The 25,109-nt window shown below is 38.9% G+C and overlaps 1 protein-coding gene and 1 non-coding gene across 6 annotated transcripts in view; one reads left to right on the forward strand and one right to left on the reverse strand.

Moving 5' to 3' along the window:
* The window catches only part of Tp63 (tumor protein p63), a 210,975-nt gene that overhangs the window by 176,174 nt on the left and 9,692 nt on the right, over window positions 1-25,109 (reverse strand). The window lies entirely within an intron of this gene.
* Window positions 12,229-12,353, forward strand: LOC130872310 (small nucleolar RNA SNORA61). Its single transcript, XR_009056918.1, has one exon. It is a non-coding gene; the product is annotated as a small nucleolar RNA SNORA61 (small nucleolar RNA).

Genomic DNA, 25,109 nt, shown 5'->3' on the forward strand with positions numbered 1-25,109 from the left:
CCTATGTATATCCCCAGCAGCACAGATATTAAGGACAACATTGAATAAATGGGACCTCCTGAAACTGAGAAACTTCTGTAAAGCAAAGGACACTGTCACTAAGACAAAAAGGCAACCCACTGACTTTCACCAACCCTGCAACAGACAAAGGTCTGATCTCCAAAATATTTAAAGAACTCAAGAAACTAGACTTTAAAATGCTAATTAACCCAATTAATAAATGGGGTACTGAACTGAACAGAGAATTCTCAACAGAAGAAATTCAAATGGACAGAAGACACTTAAGGTCATGATCAACCTCCTTAGAGATAAGGGAAATGCAAATTAAAACAGTTTTGAGATACTATCTTACACCTGTCAGAATGGCTAAAATCAAAAACACCAATGATAGCCTTTGCTGGAGAGGTTGTGGAGTAAGGGGCACACTCATCCATTGCTGGTGGGAATGCAAACTTGTGCAACCACTTTGGAAATCAGTGTGGTGATTTCTCAGGAAATTTGGGATCAACCTACCCCAATATCCAGTAATACCACTCTTGGGAATATACCCAAGAGATGCCCTATCATATGACAAAAGCATATGTTCAACTATGTTCATAGCAGCATTGTTTGTAAAAGCCAGAACCTGGAAACAACCTAGATGCCCTTCAATGGAGGAATGGATGAAGAAAGTGTGGAATATATACATATTAGAGTACTACTCAGCGGTAAAAAACAATGACATCGTGAATTTTGCATGTAAATGCATGGAAATAGAAAACACTATCCTGAGTGAGGTATCCCAGACCCAAAAAGAGGAACATGGGATGTACTCACTCATAATTGGTTTCTAGCCATAAATAAAGGACATTGAGCATATAATTTGTGATCCTAGAGAAGCTAAATAAGAAGGTGAACCCAAAGAAAAATGTATAGTCATCTGCCTGAATAGGGGAAGTAGACAAGATTGCCGGGCAAAAACTGGGAACTGGCTGGTGAGGTGGCATGGGGCTAAGGGGAAATGGGATGAGAAACATGAGAAGGGGAGGATGGGGGGAGTTTGGGGGAATGGGATGGTTTGGATATAGGAAGGGTGGATACGGGAGCAGAGAAATATATATCCTAATTAAGGGAGCCATCTTAGGGTTGGCAAGAGACTTGACTCTAGAGGGGCTCGCAGGTGTCCAAGCTAGTACCTTGGGCAACTGTGGAGAGGGAACCTGAAATGACCCTATCCTATACTGATGAATATCTTGCATGTCACCTTAGAACCTTCATCTGGCGATGGATCGAGATAGAGACAGAGACCCAATTTGGAGCAACGGACTGAGCTCTTAAGGTCCAAATGAGGAGCAGAAGGAGGGAGAACATGAGCAAGGAAGTCAGGACCACGAGGGGTGCACCCACCACTGTGACAGTGGAATTGATCTATTGGGAGCTCACCAAGGCCAGCTGGACTGGGACTGAATAAGCATGGGATGAAACCGGACTCTCTGAACATGGCAGACAATGAAGGCTGATGAGAAGCCAAGGACAATGGCACCAGGTTTTGATCCTAATACATGAACTGGCTTTGTGGGAGCCTAGCCTGTTTGGATGCTCACCTTCCTGGACCTAGATAGAAGTGGGAGGACCTTGGAATTCCCGGAGGGCAGGGAATTTGGACTGCTCTTCAGTATGGAGAGGAAGGGGGAATGGAGTGGGGGGAGGGGGAGAGGAGTGGGGAGAGGGGGAGGGGAGTGGGAGGAGGGGGCAATGCATGGGAGGAGGGGGAGGGAAATGGGAAACGGGGAGGAGGCAGAAATTTTAATTATAAAAGAATGCCAACTCCCTGAGAACTAGTTTTCATGGTATCAGAAGGAAGCATGCATACTCCTAAAGGAGGTCCTCAATCAACAGTTCTATGAGGCTATGGTAGCTATGTCCCATATCAATAAGCAGGGTGGCATAATAAACCTAAGGGTGTAGTAGTAGCACACATACCTTGTAGTAGCCAACAGCTCTCTAATTGAACCTGAGGCCTGCTCAGTCACGTCTGGTACCAGTACCCAGTCAGCTATCCATGGCCAAGGGACTCATGAATCTTGGAGCAGAACCTACAACCCCATGACTTTACTAAACCAGTATAATTCTTAACTAAATTTATCTACATTCAAGATGAATCCTTTTTATATCCTATTCAACTGGGTTTTTATATCTGGTAACAACCTTGGATATATAATATTTAGCTATTACATTTTTGTTATATATGTAGTTTTATGATTTTCATTTAACCTTTTTAATGTCTCATCTGTCACATAACATACCATTGTTCTTTTGTACAATGAGATTGTTAATAAATAATTCCTCTAACATTTTGTTTCCTAAGTACAGCTTTAGGTTTTTGTCAACTTCTGTTTTACTTAACCTCATTTTTTTCTCTTATTCAGAATTTTTTTTTAAATATAATTATTGATGTGATTTAAATACACTGGATTTTGCTATTGGTTTTGAAAAATGTAGATTTTTCCAAAGACAACACGGAATTACCTTTTCTTTGTTTAGTTTTTCTTTGGTGGGACACATTAGCATTAATGCAGGAGGTAAAGTGTTCTCAGGTACCTCTAACTTGGTGAGCACGAGTTCCTCCCGTGGAGATTATCAAAGCTGAGCTTTCAGCTTTAATGAGTAGGTGGAGTATGGGCCTCACTCGAGAACCAGAGTCAGCAAACTATGGCCTGTGGCTCAAAGCTAGACAGACACCTGGGGATTTGGTAATTAAGCTTTATTAGAGCATACTCATGCCCATTCATTTATGAATTGTCTACAAAAGATATAGCACCACAAAAGCAGAGCAAAAGGATGCAAAAGGGATGTATGGAAAGAAGGACTTAAAATATTTACTTTCTGGCACTTTGGAGAAAAAAAAACCCTGCTGACCTCTGTTCAATCACAAGGTCCAGTTCTTTTGCAGGTCTCATCTGAATGCTTAGAAACAGTAAATGTTTTCTACTCTGACTTCAATAGAGTATCACAGTCTCCCAGAACTGTGGAATCTTGTCTCTCTTTTCTCAAGTTTGGAATGTATGTTCTTACTATTTGCCTCCAGTAGTTTTTTCTTGAGTTTAGGAAATCCAACTCTTGACTTGAAATGAAGACATTTGACTTGAATTGGTTTTGCACTACACACAAGCCCTAGGGGCCTTATTCACCTCAAGAGATTTTTTTCCATTGTGATGTGGGAGTCCCCTCTGTATGCTGTGATTACCATTAATGAATAAAGAAACTGCCTTGGCCTGTAGATAGGGCAGAACTTAGGCAGGTGGAAAAGATGGACATGAATGCTGGGAGAAAGAAGGATGGAGATGGAGGAGCTGCCATGGAGCCATCAGAGCCAGACATGTTCAATCTTTGCCTGTAAGCCAATACCACATGGTGATATACAGATTAATAGAAATGGGCTAAATTAATATAAGAGTTATCCAATAAGAAGCTAGAGTTAATGGGCCAAGCAGTGATTTAATTAATACAGTTTCTGTGAGGTTATTTTGGGTATAAGCTAGCCAGGCAGCCGGGAAGAACAAGTGGCCCCCTCGTCCAACAACATTGCTTTTTTTCAACATTTCAATTCCTTTAGGAACTGAGTTCTCATCTTTGAGGTAACGTTAGCAGAATTGTTGATTTCTGATTGGTTCCCGTCTTCCTTTCTCATAATTTAAGAAACTTAGCCAGATTGTTGGGATAGTCTTGAGATTTGCCCATAGTGTGTCTTAATTTTGAGAATCAGAAGCTTCTTGAAGGTGTAAAAGCAGTTTCTAAAATAAGTTTGTTCAGTATTAGATGACTTGTGTATGGTCACAAACATATATTCCCTCTGTTGTCCTAGAAAAGTATTGAATCTGCCTTTTGGCAAATATGCATGACTTTGTGCAGAAAGTGACACATGAAAACACTTTTTATAGATAATGATCTAAATATGACATTACATTCATGTTCTTGGAAAGATAGGCTTCTAGGCATCATTAACTTAGGGATATTTATCATTCTGTTCTCCAAGAAGCTTCAAAGGGTTTCTTTAGCTGTTTTTCACCTGGAAGCTAACATCTCATGAGGCAAAGGAGCCAGTACATCAGCTAATATCATGCTATTTGCTATAGTATTGTATTTGGTTTACTCAATCATAGAGCAACATCTCACACCTGTTTCCACGTCTCTTTTCATTATAATAGTATTTGAATCAGGACAGAGGATGGCTTTGAACACTTCAGATGTGAGTTTTGCTAGAATACACAACTTCCTATTTGCTGTGAAGTTCTCCCCCGCCCCCCGCCATCCCAGTTCTCTCTTCCCTAAGAACAGTGCCCGCAGTCACTGCTTTTGTAGTAGTAGTTGTGAACTCTATCATAGCCTGAATTCAGCGCTATGGAGTTGCCGTCAGTGGCTCCTTCTATTCAACAGAATGGTGTTTCTCTATTAAGGGATCACATGTTTAATAACATGTTAAGGTATTTTGTGTTGTTTCTCTAACTTCTAGCATTTCCAAGGAATGACAGTGATAATGTTTAATTAAATGTGACTCATCCGCTTCTAATTGGATGCATGCTTACTGATGCTACATTTGATAAATACGCTATTAGCAACCTCCAAAATTAATGGACTCCACACACATTTGCAAGGCTGGCTTGTGATGTAACTTCCTCTGCTGCAGAGAACGCTATTGACTTTATGCTCTATATTAAGTATTCATCACGGTCATCAGTGCTCATAATTATATGAACATACATTCAGACTGTTCATCTTCTTTTAACAGTTCCTTTCTGGTTGCATTTCACATAAAGGACCTAGGTTCAAATAACACTTTCATATACTGGAAGCTATAATTAATTCAAAGTTGTACTTAAGATTAAAAATAAAAAGACAAGCTTTGAAAATAGAAGTGCTAATAAGACCTTAGGTGAACTTCGCTAACTGTCCTGGCTGTGGAAATTATCTGACTTTTATCTATAAAAAGAGTAATTGGTATATTAGTCAGGTTACCTTCAGCTACAAGGAATATACACCCCAATTAAATGTGGATTTAAAGTATATGTTTCACATGACAAAAATGCCTGAAGTGTGATTCTAGAATTAATTCAATAGCATGACCAAGAGCCTGGGTTCATCTCAGCTTCCTTCTCCATCATCTTCAGCATATTGACTTTGGTCCTCAGAAAAGCCCTTCAGTTGCAAAAGAAAAAATTACAATTGCTACAAATATGGCATTCATCTTAGCCTTCAGCTACAGAGACTCCAGCCGACATGGGAGTTTACACAAGATATACAAAGCTTGGAACTCATGAGTAAAAAAGCAGCCTCCTAAGTATAAGTATGGGATGATAATACCCTATAGACATTATACAAAATGAACATGACTATTTGCATTTACTATAAAAGGAAGGAAACATTATTATATTTAACATTTAAATTAAAAAACTAAATAATAACTTCGGATCACTATAATGTTTTATCAAACACAAAAATAAAGAATAAATATTCTTCCTATTATATTTTATTAAAACTTGAATATGAGAGAAGAAAAATTATATTGATAAGCAGTCTTTTCCATGAGATATAGGACCAGAAGTTTGCATTATGAGTCAGTGATTTTCAGCTTCAAAACTTGTTTTGGAGAGGGAAAGGAAGAGAGAGAAGAAAGAGAAAGAAAGAGAAAGAGAGTGCAAGAGAGAGTCAGAGAAGAAGAAAAAGAAGAAGAAGAAGAAGAAGAAGAAGAAGAAGAAGAAGAAGAAGAAGAAGAAGAAGAAGAAGAAGAAGAAGAAGAAGAAAGGAAGGTTATTATTGTTCATATGCCTATCTTTCCCCAACCCTATGACTTTTAAGGGCAGATGTCATGGTGGAGTAGAGAGAGAAGGTAAAAGACTGTGGTCTTAGAAATCAGTCTTGTCCAAGTAAGTTTAACGAAATATTCTGAATATGAACTGAACTGCAAACAAACTAAGCAGACATTCGAGAGGCAATAACTAATGTTTGATAGGAATCTTATTGTTTAAATAAGTTATGAGTGAATGAAAGAATGAAATAAAGCATCCGGGCCTGGCACAGATAGTTTGTGGGTTCTAGAGCACCCACACTCCATGGCCTTCATGGGGTAACATCAACACTATGAGCTCTGATTGTGTCCTTTAAGATGCTTTAGGAGTGAATTTCTCTAAATAAGTTCCTTTGGGATGTCCTTCAGCACTGTATGATGTAGGTGCCATGGACTCTGTGGTTCACAATAGCCGTGCAAAGCTTCCACTGTATTCTCCACTTTTAACTGAGACTGCTACGGAAAAGAGCTTAAACAATGTTCTCAGTCAGAGATGCTGACATTTGGAAACATTAGTCCGGGGCACTACCTTTGTCTCCAAAGAACAAATGCTTCAAATATAGAAGCCAGTAGTTGATGGGTGTAAGAAAAAAATGCTGATTTTTTCACTTGTTTGTTTTTATAAGACAGAGAACAACAAAACAACCTGGGGCTAAGCTGCTAGTCTCCCCAAATCATTTTCAAAGGATTTTACTCTCGGTGTCCATTTATACTGTGTTCCAGTAGGTTAAAAGGAGCTAAAAGGTTACCAACAACGTTACTTTCACTCTCGCGAATTCTGTGGGTCCATGAAACTCTTAAGAAGTCTGGCATTCTCTCCTATTGCTGGGCAAGGGTGAAAATCACTACAAAACCAGTTGCTGTGCACTAGCTGCAAGAACCGCAAAAATGGGTGCATGATCCTCCTATCCAGGTATCCAAATGAAATGCAAAAGCTGAAGTCTGTCTTCTTCCCCATCACTCTTAGATTAAAATACCTTCCAGCTAACAAAGATGAAGATAAAATTCACTGAGAGCATGTGACATTGGAAATTATGATGATCTGGATTAGGAGGAATGGAGCCTAGGGATGTTGAAACCTGGGAGAAGGGTATCTCGGTTTACAGGAAATAGCTGTATTTCTAAATCAATAATACACATATGGAAGGCTGAAGATCTTTCAATTTGGACTACTGATCATTTGTTTGGTTTGTTTTATTGACACAAATTTTTGAAAAATGCCTTTTGTGATATTAGAATACCCAAGACCAGCCAGACAGTAATGACACATGCCTTTAATCCCAGCATTTGGGAGGCAGAGGCAGGCGGATCTCTGTGAGTCCTAGGCCAGCTTTGTCTACAAGAGCTAGTTCTGGGACAGGCACCAAAGCTACAGAGAAACCTTGTCTCAAAACAACAACAAAAAATACCCAAGATCCTGAAGGTAATCAATGGCATGTCTCTTCTACAAATATTCCACTGAAAAGCAGTTTCTAGAATGAGTTCCTACAGACAAATAAAAAAAAATGCACTAAAAGATTTTATAACTTTTATCTTCTACTGAATTTATGATATAGGAAGATAAAATTATTAGTACTCTAATAGCAAAGCCATTGAACAAAATATTTGTTTAAACTAAAATTAGAGTGATTTTATTGAACTCTTATGCATAGAAGAACATATGCTATTTTCTTTTACATCTATTTCAGTTTAATAACCTGAATTTTTCATCTTACCCCATCAACTGTAATTTTGAGTCTTTGGGATGATGACTTTAGAGAAGTATGTTAGTAATATTTTTTTCTTAGCTAAGTATTAATTTCATGTATTTGGGAAGATAACTCTAAGTGGTTTTAAACTTAAAATTTGTTGCTGGCAAGTAGGACACAGCTTCCCACTTTTAGCTAATAAGAAAAAAATTATTCCCCAAATCAATAGGAGATTGGATGTATAGCATTCATTCACTATAAACAGCATAGCCATACAAAAGAGGGCCTACTCATTTGATCCTTTAATCCCTTGTACCCTACTAGGAGAATCATTGAAATTCAGGAATTTCTCTCCCAAGCACAAAGAACTACCAAGAAAAGCCTTGAGGTGCTACTCCCTAACATATTATTTAGGTATGGAAATGACAAGGAATAAGAAGCTATGGGTATTTAGTCCTTTAAAAACATAAAGGTTTTAGAACAATGAACATGAGTCTAAACATGTTTGGACAAAAAACTTTAAGAGAATGAAACATGCAAAAAAAATTTGTTTTATTATTACAGCTCATAAAAGTTTGGCTGCTATACATCCTGAAAGTTGAAAGTAGGGTCAACAGAGAACCTGGAAAGCTAGATACCACATTGGAAAAATCAGAGTCACAGGCAAGTGACATGAATTTAAAGAAGAAACCACACTGTTTTGATTCCATCAGTCTGAATATAGCAATTGTGGGGGTTAGAACTTAATGAGGATTTTAGAAGATAGTCCATCGTGGTGGCATATAATCGTGGTAACTCAAAACCAAAAATAAGACTGACAGTCCTTTATGAGTGGCACTCAGTGGATCTGACTAAGTGACCAAAGAGACAGAATGACTACTTTCCACACCTAGAGGCAAACCTGTCAAATATTTAAGCCCATCAAAAGGAAGAAAAAGCTAGTTGGGTTATTGGAAGTGGTGTTGGTAATCAGTCAAGGTAGAGCAACCATTCTAAGGGTGTAGATTTAGATCCTAGGGTCTCTACTGTATGACTATGGTCCTCTTCAGCCTCAGAGAGATCAATACACAAGACAAATTACACAGCTGTCTTCTGTCTTCGTACTGTGCCATATTCAACCAGTAATATTTGGAATCAAATTTTGTCCCTCACAAAAACGTTCCCAATAGCCCCAAGAAGGTTTCTTGGAAAGGCTTCCTATCACGCAATGCCCAGGCAACATGAGAGATGGACTAAATGACAAGAAAGGTGTTAGAATTCCGAAGAGACATCTCCCATGTCTTTAAGAACAAGTCATATAGAGTTTTCCAAGAAAATATAATTAATCATATTTTTCTGTCCAGTCTCTGAACCCAAGGAAGACCTGTCAATCTTGTCTCTCTCTGGGAAAAGTTACTAAAGTATGGTTCCTATTAATAACTTTGGCGAACTGCTCATCATCAAAGTCAGAAATGTAAAATAGTGCCTTCACATAGATCTTCATAAATTTAGAAATTTCTGCTATTTCAAAGAAGTCTACCTTTTAAGCCTCATCTCACCAAGGAGAAGGCCAGGATGACAGAATGGGCATTGTCAGCCTAAGATCTTAAACTAAAAGTCTGTAGCATTGGTGTTAGTGTCTGGTGACAGTCATTCCCATTGTGTGAGAATCTACCCACCTGCAGGCTGGCAGAGAAATTGGAATCTATTTGTCAGAGCTATTTGAGTTCTTAAAGGCAAGAAAGTGCTAGACAAAGGCCGTTGTTTACAGGCTGTCTATATTCGACAAAGGGATCCTATGAGATGGTGTTGCCAAACACCACATTATTATCAATCCTGGCAACTTCATTTCAAGGTTATTCTTGGTTGAAACTGAAAGGCATCATTTGGCCAGTGGCAACCACGGCACTCCCTTGTGACAGCAGAAGCCCATTTCAAGCTTCAGTTGCCCCCAGTTTTCAACATTCATAGTGCATTTCTGTTACTGATTTGATAGGCAACCTAACCATACCAAAACAATAAATAAATAAATGTCAAGAATAGTCAGCAACCTTCTCCAATCTCAATAAAGAAAATTCATCCACCTTTCCCACTGCCATGTTAAAAGATGCATTTCTGTTGTTATAAAGAAACATATCCCAATCTTTCAGGGTCCCATTTTCCTTATTTTTACATTTGCTATTTTAACTCGTTGTGAACCAACATGTCATGAGAAGAAAGGGTGAATGTGTTTGAGGGAATAACAGAAGAAAAATGAAAAGTCATTCTAATTCAACAGGTATTGATTACCTATTAAATGTATGTAAGACTCAATGTGCAAAGTATATGTTAAAAATAATTGACTTGTCATCTACATGTATACAATCACCCATGTCATATATCTGAAGACATAAAAGAAAAATTTAAGTTGTTATTAGAATAATAAACAGACATAATATTTGGAATGAGGAGCAAATGCCTTATTTACTCATCCATTCATTTATTCATCCCTTTCCTATGTGTTTATCAAATGTCTACTTTTGCATATAGGAAATGCCAAACTAAGTAAGATCATCCCTAGCCTGGACCAGTGCATAGAAGCTTCCCAAAATTCAGTATGCACCAGAATATCTTGATGAGTGTGTTTAAAATCAGGGCACGGGACCCCAATGTCAGAAGTTTTCATTCAGATGTACTGGAAGGCTTGATTCCCAGCACAGTCCCAGTAGCACATTCTGCTGCTGCTGTCTGGGACAACACTCATGTCTGGGATGTTAGAGCAATGCTTCTCAAGTTGAGCTGCTTGCCAGTGACATGTAGTGTTTGTTAAAAACCAAAGTCATGGAGATTACAGAAGACGGCCTGCAACAGCAAGGGAAATTAATCAACGCCATCAAAAAAGTTGGGTGACAGCAGCAAGGACTCTCCTTTCAAGAGCAAAGTGAAGTGAGACCAAAACAAGGCAGAATATAAAAAATCCAGAGTATGTGATATAAAAATGATCAGAACTGGAGGAGCCTCCCCTTGCAGGATGACCCGAGTCACTGCAAAGAACCTCAGAAAGTCACCAATTCACTCCTAGAAATAGCCATTATCAAGGCAAAAAAAAAAAAAAAAAAAAGAAAGAAAGAAAAAGAAACAGAGGAAAGAGAAAGGTTGTGCATTGTGGGGGAACAACAGAAGAAGAGAGGGGGAATGCCAGAGAAGACTCTCAGGACTGCAAAAGCATCATGGCCAGGCATTTTTTAAAGAGTCCCTGCAGAGTGCACAGGTAGTGGTTATTGTCCCAGACCCTCTGTGAACCCCAATCATGGGAAACACACAGCAAGTATGGCAGGATGCTTTGCTAAAACTCAGCCAGAAAGGTACCACAAGACTGGGACAGACACAGGTTAGAATTGAATAATATTTAACTATTTGTTTGAATTTTCTTGACCGACATTTTAGTGTTGTCAAGTGACTGTATCAGCTTATTCCATTTGAAATCCATTACTGCAGGTTTTTGAAAGAATCATGTTGCCTTGCTTTTCATGTTTCTTATGTTTTTACTTTAAGATGTGTGAATCTTTATTTGTACATGAACATGATCATTGGTTGAGTTTTTAAATCATTCTCTCTCTCTCTCTCTCTCTCTCTCTCTCTCTCTCTCTCTCTCTCTCTCTCTCTCTTTGGTTTTTCGAAACAGGGTTTCTCCATGTAGTCCTGACTGTCCTGGAACTCACTTTGTAAACCAGGATGGCCTCGAACTCATAGAAATCCACCTGCCTCTGCCTCCAGAGTGCTGGGATCAAAGGCATGCACCACCATCACCTGGCTTCATCATACTTATTTCGGTGGAAGTCTTTACACTGCTTAAGACGGGCAAGGCTCTAATAGGACTGAGATGGGGATTTTTCTCCTTGACTGGGCATCTATCTCATAGTTAAATCCACCAAGTTTGGTCTCCATTACTCCCCTAGAACAGTATCGACAAAAACAATTGCTATCAAAGGGTAAAGTCACTATGAAAATATAGTAATAATTTTTAAGAATCACCCTTTAAGTGCCATTATTTTAGGTAGTAAAGGAATAAAAATACCATTGTGTGAACTGTAATTAAAGTTAGTGTTTGTCTGAATGGAAAGGGAAAGTCAGAGTAAACCTAATGAATTGTCTTGGATATATACAGCAAAAGTAGAGAATGGAACAATGAACAAGGGGGGAAATACAGGCAAGCAGTGCAGCAGCTCTGCCTAAAGAAAGACAACTTTAAAAATGATGTAAATTCAGGATTTTAAAGTAGAATTCAATAATGAGAAAGAAACAATGACTAAAATAAGACAAATTAAAAATTTGAAAGTTTAATGGGTCAAACAATGGGCTCCTGGGGAGCCACCCACATAGACTGGATCAAAGAGAGGACAAGACAGGCAAGGTAGATGAGTCATGGCAGTTATACAATGTAAAGTTAATACGTAAGCAAGAAGAGAACATATATGATCTATACTATGCTATGAAAATGCAAAACCTGTGACCAATGGAAATAGAAAAAGGAGCATTTTAAGCTAAGGGCAGAAATTCTCCAAAGACCAGAAAGAGGTGCCCATCTAAATAAAGGAGGCATTTTGCATATGAAACAGATAAGACCAGAAAACATTTTCCTCATATCATAATACAATTAAAAATACAAAATATACAGAAGAAAGGAAGCATATTGAGTGCTATGAAAGGAAAACATCAAGTCACATAAAAATTGGAAAGTCCAACAGAAACTTTAAAACCCATCAATCTTCTCATCAGATCTTGACACTGGTCTTGGTGGTCATAAAGGAGGAAGAGCAGATCAAAGCCGGCCTCATGGCAATATAGTCTGCTATAGAGCATTGGGTCAGATTCATACATGCCTTAAAAAATAAAATTAAAATAAAAATAAGCCCATCAAGCCTTGGAATGTTATATTTCATATTCTGAAAGTTAGTAACTACCAACCCACATGACTAAATACAGAAAATCTGTCTTTCATAATGAAAGAAGTAAACATTTCCATGCTAACTGATTTTTAAATCAGTTAAAGAAACTTGTGATTACTATGACAACTCTAGACATAAGCCCCAGAGAAAGACTCCTTCAGTCTGAGATCAGTACACCAAGGAGACCATGGAAAGGAGAAGACAATGTTAGAAAGTTTGCAAAGAAGGAATAAGAAAATACCAAACACTATACAATCAGGAAAATAATAGAAATAAATATGTATTTACCGCAATAATCCTAAATATTAATGATCTCCACATAGCAATCAACAGACACAGATGAGCAGTTCAGACTAAAGCACAGAGTAGAGTACAACCATGTGCTGTCTCTAAGAAACACATCACACCATCAAAGACAGATGCAAACTTAGAATGAAAGGATACAAGAAGTACTCCAAGGGCATGGATCCCGGAAACAAAACAGATGCCTTCTAGCATCTGGTAAACTTCACTTCATGCCAACGTTAGTGGAGATGAAAATTTAGTGATCAATACATCAAGAAGATATTACAATTCTAAATATATAAACACTGAACATGGGTGTACCAGCTTCCTAAAATAAGCATCACTCTATATAAAGGCATGGATTAATCTTCCATAACAATATTGCTGACCACAATGCCTGATTTTTAGCAATTGACAGGCCTTCTTAACCACTGCCACCACTGAGAATAATGACAAATTAAACTAAGTTAAAAATACAGACGAAAAATAGGGACATATTGAGTTAAATTATATCATAGATTAAATAGACCTAGCAGATATCTATATGACAGTTCATCAAAACACATTTTTCTCCACAAGTCATAGAACTTGTAAAATAAATCATATAACCATGCACAAAATAAATCTTAAATGCAGGAAAACTAAAATAATTTCCTGTGTTCTACCTGACCACAGTGGAATAAAACTATAGATCAACAGAGGAGGAATTACAGAATATACAGGAAGTCATAGGAATAAAATAACACACTACAAGATGATGCAAAGGTCAAAGAATTCAAGAAGTCAATGAGAACAAATCCCTAGAATGTAAAGAAAATAAAAAAGCAATATATAAAATACAATAAAAATAGATCTGAGAAAGGTGCTTATAGCCATAAGTGCTTTTATTAAAAAAATCTGAGCAACCTTAAATAATAACTATGTACCCTAGGGTCTTGGACAAATAAGAACAAACCAAATCCCAAGTCAGTAGGCAGAAACAAATAATTAAAACCAATTCAACATTAATGAAATAGAAACAAAAAACAAATACCAAAACAAACAAATCTACAAAGCTTAAGAAAAAAAAAACAAAGAACTGTTTTTGGTTTTGTTTTGTTTTGTTTTTAATAAGACTGGCAAACCCTTAGCCAAACTTAGAGAAAGAGATTTCTCAATCAAATTAGTAATGGAAGGGGAAACATTATAAAACATATCAGTGGACTTTAGAAAATTGTTAGGGCATACCCTAAAATCTTTGATTCCACTCACCTGGAAAAGTCTGAAAGAAATGGTTGCATTTTTAAATGCATATCAAAATTAAAGCAACATGAGATAAACAACTTAAACAGATCTAAAACAAGGAACATGATTGAAGTAGTGATAAAAATAACCTGCCAACTAAAAATGCCCAGGACCAGATGCGTTACTGCAGAATGCTCCCTAACATGCGAAGAAATTCTTCTCAAATTATTCCATAAAATAAAGACAACGGAATGTCACTGAAAGAACTCTTTTATGAAGACTCGGTGCTAAAAGCAGATAAAGTCACACAAAGATGAAAATTATAGGTCAATTTCTTATATGAATATAAATAAAAAATTCCTAATAAAATAGATTTGAACTGAGCTCAAGAACACATCCAAAAGACGATTCATACAATGAAAAATTAAACTTTTGCAAATCTATAAATGTAATCTTTCATGTAAGTGGACTAAAAGACAGCAATCGTATAACACCTTAACAGGTGTGGAGAATGTTATGACAAAATCAATATACCTTCACAGAAAGAGCACCAAGAAACTAGCCATAGGGACAATGTGTCTTAACCCAAAGACTTCATACAACACAGCTCTAACCAAAATGATAACAATTGAAGGAAAGCTCAGAAGATTTCCACTGAAACCTAGAATAAGTCAGCATCCCTGTTCTCTTTACCAGAATAGTGATTGGTGTCTTGGTCAAAGCAGGATTCCTGAGAGGGAAATAAAAGGGAAAGAAAGGAGCCAGAGAATCCAAATTTGAGATTGATGCAATTCTCTACCTCAGAGGTTCTCGCCAAAACTAGAAAACTTGTACATCTGGTAAACACTTTTTGCAAAGTGACATGATACTACAAGCATATGCCAGTCTCTACATCAATAACAACTTGGTGGAGAAAGAAATCAGAACCGGAATCTCATTCCTAATTTCTCACCCAAAGAAAACTGTCTTTGGGAGAACATAACCAAGAAAATTAAAGAACTCTACAATGAAAACTTTATTTCCCCTTCCTAGAGAGATTCAAGTGTCTCCCCTTGAAGCCCTTTGCTACCTAGTCTCCCTGGGTCTGGGGACTGTAGCAAGGTTGTCCTTTATTTTACAGCTAATGCCCACTTATGAGTGAGGACTTATGTTTGTTTGTCTGGGTCTAAGTTACTTCACTCAGAAGGATTTTTTTTCAAGTTCCATCCAGTTTTGTGAGTGGACTAAGAGTGGGAAGAATGGGAACACAATCAGGTTGAGGGGTGGAGTAATAAAAGAGATGACAGGAAGAGGGTGCATTTCAGGGTCAGGTGGAAACCTGCTACAATGGATGTCCCAGGAATCTACAAGGATTACCTCAGTGAAGACTCCTAGCAATAGTGGATATATAGCCTGGAAGGCCATTTTCTGTGACCATGCAAGACTTCCATTATTGGGACATTAACCCAGCCATATAACCTTTGACCTGCCAATGGGATGTTCTGGGGTAAGTGTGGCTTAGAGATTGAGTGGTCAACCAATGACTGGTCTAACCCAAAACCCATGTCATGAGAGTAAGCCCACCTCTGAAACTGCCTGGGGCACCAGGACCTACAGGCTGGATAACCCAGAGACCTAGAATAGAACCAAATACAGCTGGCGGAAAAAAATGTCTATGTAATAGTGCATAATAATATTCTGCTATACTCATAGAGTAGTCTTTAGCGCAATTGTCATCAGAAAGGCTTTATCCAGGAACTAATGGAAATAGAGATAGAAACCCCCAGCCAGATATTAAGCTGAGCTTGGGGAATCCTGCTGAATAGAGGGAGAAAAGATTTTAGGAACCAGAGGGGCCAAGAACATCACAAGAAAGAAACACAGAATCAACTAACCTGGTCTCATAGCGGATCACAGAGACTGAATCAACAACCAGGGAGCCTGCATAATATGGGATAGTTGAGTAGCTTGGATTTCTTGTGGGACTCACAGCAGTGGGAGCGAGGGTCTCTGACTCTTTTTCTTCTTTTTGGGATCCTACTCCTCATACTGGGTCACCTCACCAAGCCTTAATACAAGGGGAGGTCCTTGGTCTTACTGGAACTTGATGTTTCATGTTTTGTTGATATCCATGAGAGGCCTGCCTTTTCTAAACAGGAATGGAGAAGGAGTGGAGGGGACGGGGGGGTAGAGTGGACGGACTGGGAGGAGAGGAGGGGAAATTGTGGTCAGGATATTAAATAAATTTAAATAAAATTTTCATAACCTCAGAAAAAATACTAAAGAAAACTTCAAAACACTGAAGATATTGAACAAAACTATAGAAGACAGAAGGGCTTCTCAAGTTCGTTGATTGGAATAATTAACATTGTATAAATGGCTGCATTGAAAAATCTATAATCTGTAGATACAATGCTTTCCCCATAAAATATCTGTTTCTCCATAAAATACCCAAATTGAGAAAAAAATAACCTTAAAATTCATGTAGATGCTTAGAAGGCCACAGACACCCAAAACAAAACTGAGCAAAAAGAATGCTTGAGGTAGAGTGTTACCTGATTACATATTTTACTCTCGAACCATATAAATAAAACAGCACAAAATGGCATAAATCAAGACACCAAATCAATGGGATCGAACAAAGAATCCAGGTAACCATTCACAAAACTGAAGTTGCTGTATTTTTGACAAAAACATTATAACCTTTCCTGTAGCTCTGAAAACATATCCAACCACAGCAAATTAAACAAAGAAAAGACTATTTGGACTCATAGTATGAAGGTACCATTCAGGGTGCGAGGGAAGGCATGGTAGCATAAGTGTGACATGACTCAGTACATTGTGTCCAAGTCAAGAGAAGATAGAGAAAGGGAGAGAGGAATTCCGGTTTTCAACTCTCTCCTTTTTATCCCGTTCGGAAACCCAGCCCATGGAATTGTGTCACCTACACTTAGGATGGGTCTTCCCACCTCACTGAACCCTCTGAAAAATCCCTCGTAGACATTCCCAGAAGTTTGTCTCCTAAGTGGCTCTAGATCCCGTCAAGTTCACAATCTATATTAGCTACCACAGATGGTGAAAATACACATTAGAGAGAAGATAGGCCCTTTAATAAACGTGTTGTAAAAAGTAGATTTCTAGGAGTACAAGAAAAAAATTAGGTTCCCATCTTCTACCCTGTATGAGATTCCACTCCAAATGGACCAAAAACTTCAATATGGAACCTAAAACTCAAAAACTATTATAAGAAAAAAAAAAGGAGAAATCTTCATTATATAGGCATAAGACAGCACATTCTGAATAGAGCTCTAGTTGCTTAGAAATAATGACAGCAATTCTCCAGGGGGATTCATGACATTAAGAAGCTTCTTCACAACAAACTGTTACTAGTGACACCAGTCTATGAGACTGGAGGAAACCTTCCATCTCTCTATATCTAGAAGAAGAGTAATATCTAGCACACACAAAGGGCTGAAATAACTAAGCAACAAGAACTCAAGTAACCCATCCATAAGTACACAGATGAAACAGACACATCATGAAAGATGAAGCACAAGTGGCCAAGAACTCCATGATAAAATGTTCATCCTCACTGTCCATGAACGATATACAAATTTAAAGGAAATTGTCATTCTTGTGTCACCTCAGTTAGACTAGTGCTCACTGAAAAACCAGCAAATGCATGGATACTACCAGAAGGAAACCCTTATACACTGCTGGTGGGAATGTAAGCTGGTCTAACCACTAAGAAAATCAGTCCAGTGATTATATGAGCTCCACCAAGTGCTGCTAGACCTATATGAGTGAAAGGGTCTTCTCATCTGGGCCCATCTTCAAAAGCCACACGGTTCAGAGGTCTGACCTCCCCTTCATAATAACCCCACTGTGTAAGTGAAACTGTTAGGAATCCAGTTTTGCCTCTAAAGGCTCGTGTCAGCCTAGCTGCATCTTAATCTTCAGCAAAAACTATAAGGATCTCAAGTATCAGGGCGACGAATTTTCTTCCTGTGAGGCACACTTTCCCTACCATTTAGCTTGATTGAAAACTTGCCTAGACCAGCGGTCAGACGTGGTGGAGACTGGCGCGCAGACGCCGCGGATGTGGGATAGTCCAAGCATGAAATAGTGAAGCCCACACTGAGAGCAGATCGCCCCACTACAATTAAATCAAGTAGATTTCTTGGGGCCTAACCTGCAGAGTGGGAGGTCTCTTATTGGCAAGGTCCTCTGGTGAACGGGGAGACTGAGCCTGTCCCTGAAGACCTTCCTGGGTGGGGCGAGTGTTCTTGGCGAGCAAAGGGACACAGGAAACGGAGCAAGGGCATTCCCCGACCCCCTTGACCCTCCGGGTAGTCTGCGAGGGCTGGTCCCCTCTGCTGGGGCTGCTCATCCTCTGCTGTGACCTCTCTCTCCCTGGCCCATCCCAGTTTGCGCCCAGGGGCCTCCTTCACTCTCCCTCCCTTCCGCGGGGTCGCGGGATCACCCAGTTTAGCCTGTTTGAGTTCTGGGTCAGGAGCTTGGGACAGAGGGCAGCGGGAGTTTCTCTGTTTTGGTGGCTGGCCTGCAGAGTGGTAGACCTTTTGTTGGCGAGGTCCCTGGTGAACCGGGAGCCTAGTCCTGTTCCTGAAGACCCGTCTGAGTGGTGAGAGGGATCTCAGCCTGCAGTGGGAGCCAGGAAAAGGAGCAAGGGCATCTTGTAAGTGGGGCCCCTGGCCAGCAGGGAAACCTGATCCTGCTTTAAAAGACCCATTAGATAGCATCAATAGGAGGAGATGGGCAGGCGCCAAAGCAAGAATTCACCCAACAATCTGAAAAACAACATGAAAACACCAGAACCCAATGATCTTACAACAGAAGGACTTGAACACCCTAACACAGAAGAAGTGGAAAAAATTGACTTTATGAAAGCAATAGAGTCCCTTAAACAACATGTAAAAAACGCCCTTATAGAAATGGATGAGAAGTATAACAAAAAGTTTGAAGAAATGAATAAATACGTAAATGATACCCTGGGAAACCAAGAAAAAAACAATCAAACAGGTAATGGAAACAGTTCAAGAATTGAAAACTGAAATGGAAGCAAGGAAGAAAACACAAACTGAGGACCAGCTGGATATGGAAAATCTAGGTCAACGAGCAGAGACTACAGAAACAAGCATAATCAATAGAATACAAGAGATAGAAGAAAGAATCTCAGATTCTGAGGACACCATAGAGAAAATAAACGCACTGATCAAAGAAAACAGCAAAGCCAACAAATTCTCATCACAAAACATTCAGGAAATATGGGACACAATAAAAAGACCAAACCTAAGAATTATAGGGATAGAAGAAGGAGAAGAGTCACAGCTCAAAGGCCCAGAAAATATTTTTAACAAAATTATGGAAGAAAACTTTCCCAACATAAAGAAAGATATTCCTTTGAATATTTAAGAAGCATACAGAACACCAAACAGACTGGTTAAAAAAAAAAAGCATCCCCTCGCCATATAATAATCAAAACACAAAATATACAGATTAAAGAAAGAATATTAAGAGCTGCAAAGGAAAAAGGGCAAGTTACTTATAAAGGTAAACCAATCAGACTTACACCTGACTTCTCTATGGAAACCATGAAAGCCAGAAGGTCCTGGATGGAGGTACTGCAGAAACTAAGAGACCATGGATGCAAACCTAAACTACTATACCCAGCCAAGCTATTGTTCACTATCAATGGAGAAAACAAGACATTCCAGGATAAGAACAAATTTAAACAATACGTAGTCACAAATCCAGCCCTACAGAAAGTAATAGAAGGAAAATCACAACCCAAGGAATCCAACATAGCCAACACTGCCTACAATAACTCAGGCATCTAGCGACCCTTTACCAGCACGACTCAAAGAAGGGAGACATACAAACTCTACTACCAAAAACAACAAGAATAACCGGAGTAAACAACCACTGGTCATTAATATCACTTAATATTAATGGTCTCAATTCACCTATAAAAAGGCACAGGCTAAGAGATTGGATACGAAAACAGGATCCAACATTCTGTTGTTTGCAAGAAACACATCTCAACCACAAAGACAGACATCTACTTAGAGTAAATGGTTGGGAAAAGGCCTTTCAAGCAAATGGTCATAAGAAAAAAACAAGTGTGGCCATACTAATTTCTAAAAAAACTGACTTCAAACTAAAATCAATCAGAAGAGATTGTGATGGACACTTTATACTCATAACAGGAACAACTCATCAGGATGAAGTCTCAATCCTGAATATCTATGCCCCTAATATAAAAGGGCCCACTTATGTAATAGAAATATTACTAGAACTTAAGGCAGACATCAAATCACACACACTAGTAGTAGGAGACTTCAACACACCTCTCTCACCAATGGACAGGTCAATCAGACAGAAATCTAAAAGAGAATTAAGAAAATTGCTGGAGGTAATGAAGCAAATGGACTTAACAGACATCTCTAGAACACTCCACCCAAATAGGAAAGAATACACCTTCTTTTCTGCAGCTCATGGAACCTTCTCAAATATTGACCACATACTTGGAAACAAAGGAAACCTCCACAGATACAAAAAAATATCAGTGTCCACCTGTGTCTTATCAGATCACCACGGATTAAAGTTAGAAGGCAACAACAATGCTACCCCCAGAAAGCCGACAAACTCATGGAAACTGAACAGTCAACTACTGAACCACACCTGGGTCAAGAAAGAAATTAAGAAAGAAATTAAAGTCTTCCTTGAATTTAATGAAAATAAAGAGACAACATACTCAAACCTATGGGACACGATGAAAGCAGTGCTCAGAGGAAAGTTCATAGCACTAAGTGCCCACTTAAAGAAAACGGAGAAAGCATACATTGGGGACTTAACAGCACACCTGAAAGCTCTAGAAAAAAAAGAAGCAGACGCGCCCAGGAAGAGTAGAAGACTGGAAATAATCAAACTGAGGGTGGAAATCAACAAAATAGAAACACAGAAAACAGTCCAAAGAATCAATGAAACAAAAAGTTGGTTCTTGGAGAAAATCAACAAGATCGACAAACCCCTATCCAAACTAATTAAACGACAGAGAGAGAACACGCAAATAAATAAGATCAGAAATGAAAAGGGGGACATAACCACAGACACAGAGGAAATTCAGAGAATCATTAGATCTTACTACAAAAGCCAGTATGCCACATAATTGGAAAATGCAAAAGAAATGGACATTTTTTTAGCTAAGTACCATATACCAAAGCTAAACCAAGAACAGGTGAATGATCTAAATAGACCTGTTTGTCGCGAAGAATTAGAAATTGTTATAAAAAATTTCCCTTCCAAAAAAAGCCCAGGACCAGATGGTTTCAATGCAGAATTCTACCAGAACTTCCAAGAAGAGCTAATACCTATACTCCTTAATGTATTTCACAATATAGAAACAGAAGAGTCATTGCCAAATTCCTTTTATGAAGCTACAGTTACCCTGATACCAAAACCACACAAAGACCCAACCAAGAAAGAGAATTACAGGCCTATCTCACTCATGAACATCGACGCAAAAATTTTCAATAAAATACTGGCAAACTGAATCCAAGAACACATTAGAAAAATTATCCATTATGATCAAGTAGGCTTCATCCCAGAGATGCAGGGCTGGTTCAACATACGCAAATCTATCAATATAATCCACCATATAAATAAACTGAAAGAAAAAACCATATGATCATTTCATTAGATGCTGAAAAAGCATTCGACAAAATTCAACACCACTTTATGATAAAGGTCTTGGAGAGATTAGGGATACAAGGGTCATACCTAAATATAATAAAAGCTATTTACAGCAAGCCGACAGCTAACATTAAATTAAATGGAGAAAAACTCAAAGCCATCCCACTAAAATCAGGAACACGACAAGGATGTCCACTCTCTCCATACCTCTTCAATTTAGTGCTTGAAGTTCTAGCAATAGCAATAAGACAACATAAGGGGATCAAGGGGATTCGTATTGGAAAGGAAGAAGTTAAGCTTTCGTTATTTGCAGATGATATGATAGTATACATAAGCGACCCCAAAAACTCTACCAAAGAACTCCTACAGCTGATAAACACCTTTAGTAATGTGGCAGGATACAAGATCAACTCCAAAAAATCAGTTGCCTTCCTATACACTAAGGATAAGGAAGCAGAGAGGGAAATCAGAGAAGCATCACCTTTCACGATAGCCACAAATAGCATAAAATATCTTGGGGTAACTCTGACCAAGGAAGTGAAAGATCTATTTGACAAGAATTTTGAGTCTTTGAAGAAAGAAATTAAAGAGGACACCAGAAAATGGAAGGATCTCCCTTGCTCTTGGATTGGGAGGATCAACATAGTAAAAATGGCAATTCTACCAAAAGCAATCTATAGATTCAACGCAATCCCCATCAAAATCCCATCAAAATTCTTCACAGATCTGGAGAAGACAATAATCAACTTTATATGGAAAAACAAAAAACCCAGGATAGCCATAACAATCTTATACAATAAAGAATCATCTGGAGGCATTACCATCCCTGACTTCAAATTCTATTACAGAGCTACAGTATTGAAAACAGCTTGGTATTGGCATAAAAACAGAGAAGTCGACCAATGGAATTAAATAGAAGACCTGGACTTTAACCCACAAACCTATGAACACCTGATTTTGGATAAAGGAGCTAAAAGTATACAATGGAAAAAAGAGAGCATCTTCAACAAATTGTGCTGGCAAAACTGGATGTCAACCTGTAGAAGAATGAAAATAGATCCATATCTATCACCATGCACAAAACTCAAGTCCAAATGGATTAACCTCAATATCAGTCCGAACACACTGAACCTGATAGAAGAGAAAGTGGGAAGTACTCTACAACACATGGGCACAGGAGAACACTTCCTACGTATAACCCCAACAGCACAGACATTAAGAGCATCATTGAATAAATGGGACCTCCTGAGACTGAGAAGCTTCTGTAAAGCAAAGGACACTGTCACTAAGACAAAAAGGGAACCCACTGACTGGGAGAAGATCTTCACCAACCCCACAACTGACAAAGGTCTGATCTCCAAAATATATAAAGAACTCAAGAAACTAGACCGTCAAAGGCTAATCGACCCAATTATAAAATGATGAACAGAGATGAACAGAGAATTCTCAACAGAAGAAGTTCAAATGGCCAAAAGACACTTAAGGTCATGCTCAACTTCCTTAGCGATCAGGGAAATGCAAATCAAGACAACTTTAAGATACCATCTTACACCTGTCAGAATGGCTAAAATCAAAAACAATGATAGCCTTTGCTGGAGAGGTTGTGGAGAAAGGGGTACACTCATCCATTGCTCGTTGGAATGCAAACTTGTGCAACCACTTTGGAAAGCAGTGTGGCGGTTTCTCAGGAAATTCGGGATCAACCTACCTCTGGACCCAGCAATACCACTCTTGGGAATATACCCAACAGGATGCCTTATCATACAACAAAAGTATATGCTCAACTATGTTCATAGCAGCATTGTTTGTAATAGCCAGAACCTGGAAACAACCTAGATGCCCTTCAATGGAAGAATGGATGAAGAAAGTATGGAATATATACATATTAGAGTACTACTCAGCAGTAAAAAACAATGACTTCTTGAATTTTGCATGCAAATGGACAGAAATAGAAAACACTATCCTGAGTGAGGTATCCCAGACCCAAAAAGAGGAACATGGGATGTACTCACTCATATTTGGTTTCTAGCCATAAATAAAGGACATTGAGCATATAATTCGTGATCCTAGCGAAGCTAAATAAGAAGGTGAACCCAAAGAAAAACATATAGGCATCCTCCTGAACAGTAACCTTCATCAGGTGATGAAAAGAGACAGAGACCCACATTGGAGCACTGGACTGAAATCTCAAGGTCCAAATCAAGAGCAGAAGGAGAGAGAGCACGAGCAAGGAACTCAGGACCGCGAGGGGTGCACCCACACACTGAGACAATGGGGATGTTCTATCGGGAACTCACCAAGGCCAGCTGGCCTGGGTCTGAAAAAGCATGGGATAAAACCGGACTCGCTGAACATAGCGGACAATGAGGGCTACTGAGAACTCAAGAACAATGACAATGGGTTTTTGATCCTACTGCACGTACTGGCTTTGTGGGAGCCTAGGCAGTTTGGATGCTCACCTTACTAGACCTGGATGGAGGTGGATGGTCCTTGGACTTCCCACAGGGCAGGGAACCCTAATTGCTCTTTGGGCTGACGAGGGAGGGAGACTTGATTGGGGGAGGGGGAGGGAAATGGGAGGTGGTGATGGGGAGGAGGCAGAAATCTTTAATAAATAAATTAAAAAAAAAGCCTCAACAAAAAAAAAAAAAAAAGAGAAGAAAACTTGCCTAACTTTCCCTCAAGATTCTCCTCATTCAGCCGGGCGGTGGTGGCGCACGCCTTTAATCCCAGCACTTGGGAGGCAGAGGCAGGCGGATCTCTGTGAGTTCGAGACCAGCCTGGTCTACAAGAGCTAGTTCCAGGATAGGCTCCAAAACCACAGAGAAACCCTGTCTCGAAAAACCAAAAAAAAAAAAAAAAAAAAAAAAAAAAAGATTCTCCTCATTCATTGCTCTGGGAGGAGTCCCAGCCTTGCCTGTTTGATTAAATATGGAAGTGTTTTTTTCAGTTTGCTGGTTCCAGGGGGACTGTTGGTAATAGGAATGGAGTGGGAATGAGATATCTTGAAGCTGAAGAAGCAGCAGGCCTGTGCAAAAGTATAGCAGGAAGGTCATCAAAAGAAAAAATGTACTTTTCGATGAGTTGGAAGAAGACCCAGAAAAAAGGGAAAGAGACCTCATGATAGAACAGTCCTTGCTAAAGGTTCTCATTTTGTCTTGAGCTTCTGTAAGCCAATGATCCCTGTGGTTCCAGAAAACAGAAAGTTTTTCTTGAATAAATCCATCCAGATTGTTAGGCTCAATTAAATTATTACTCTGGGGAAAACAGAGCATTGATAAGAAAAGGGGGGAAAGGCAATTAATCTGGTAGGGTTTACAGTGTGTAGAACTCAGCGAATTTCAAAAGCTGAAGTTAGCAAACAGGATCTCTGAATTGACAGGGAACAAAATTATTGCATTAGAAATCAATTAAAGGGGGGCGGCTCCAGAATAATCAACCCCAAGTTTCCAAGCTGAGTAATTCCTGGCTTTCAAAGTTGAAGCCCTG

This window comes from Chionomys nivalis, chromosome 3, assembly GCF_950005125.1.
Source record: "Chionomys nivalis chromosome 3, mChiNiv1.1, whole genome shotgun sequence".
NCBI classification, from domain to species: Eukaryota; Metazoa; Chordata; class Mammalia; order Rodentia; family Cricetidae; genus Chionomys; species Chionomys nivalis.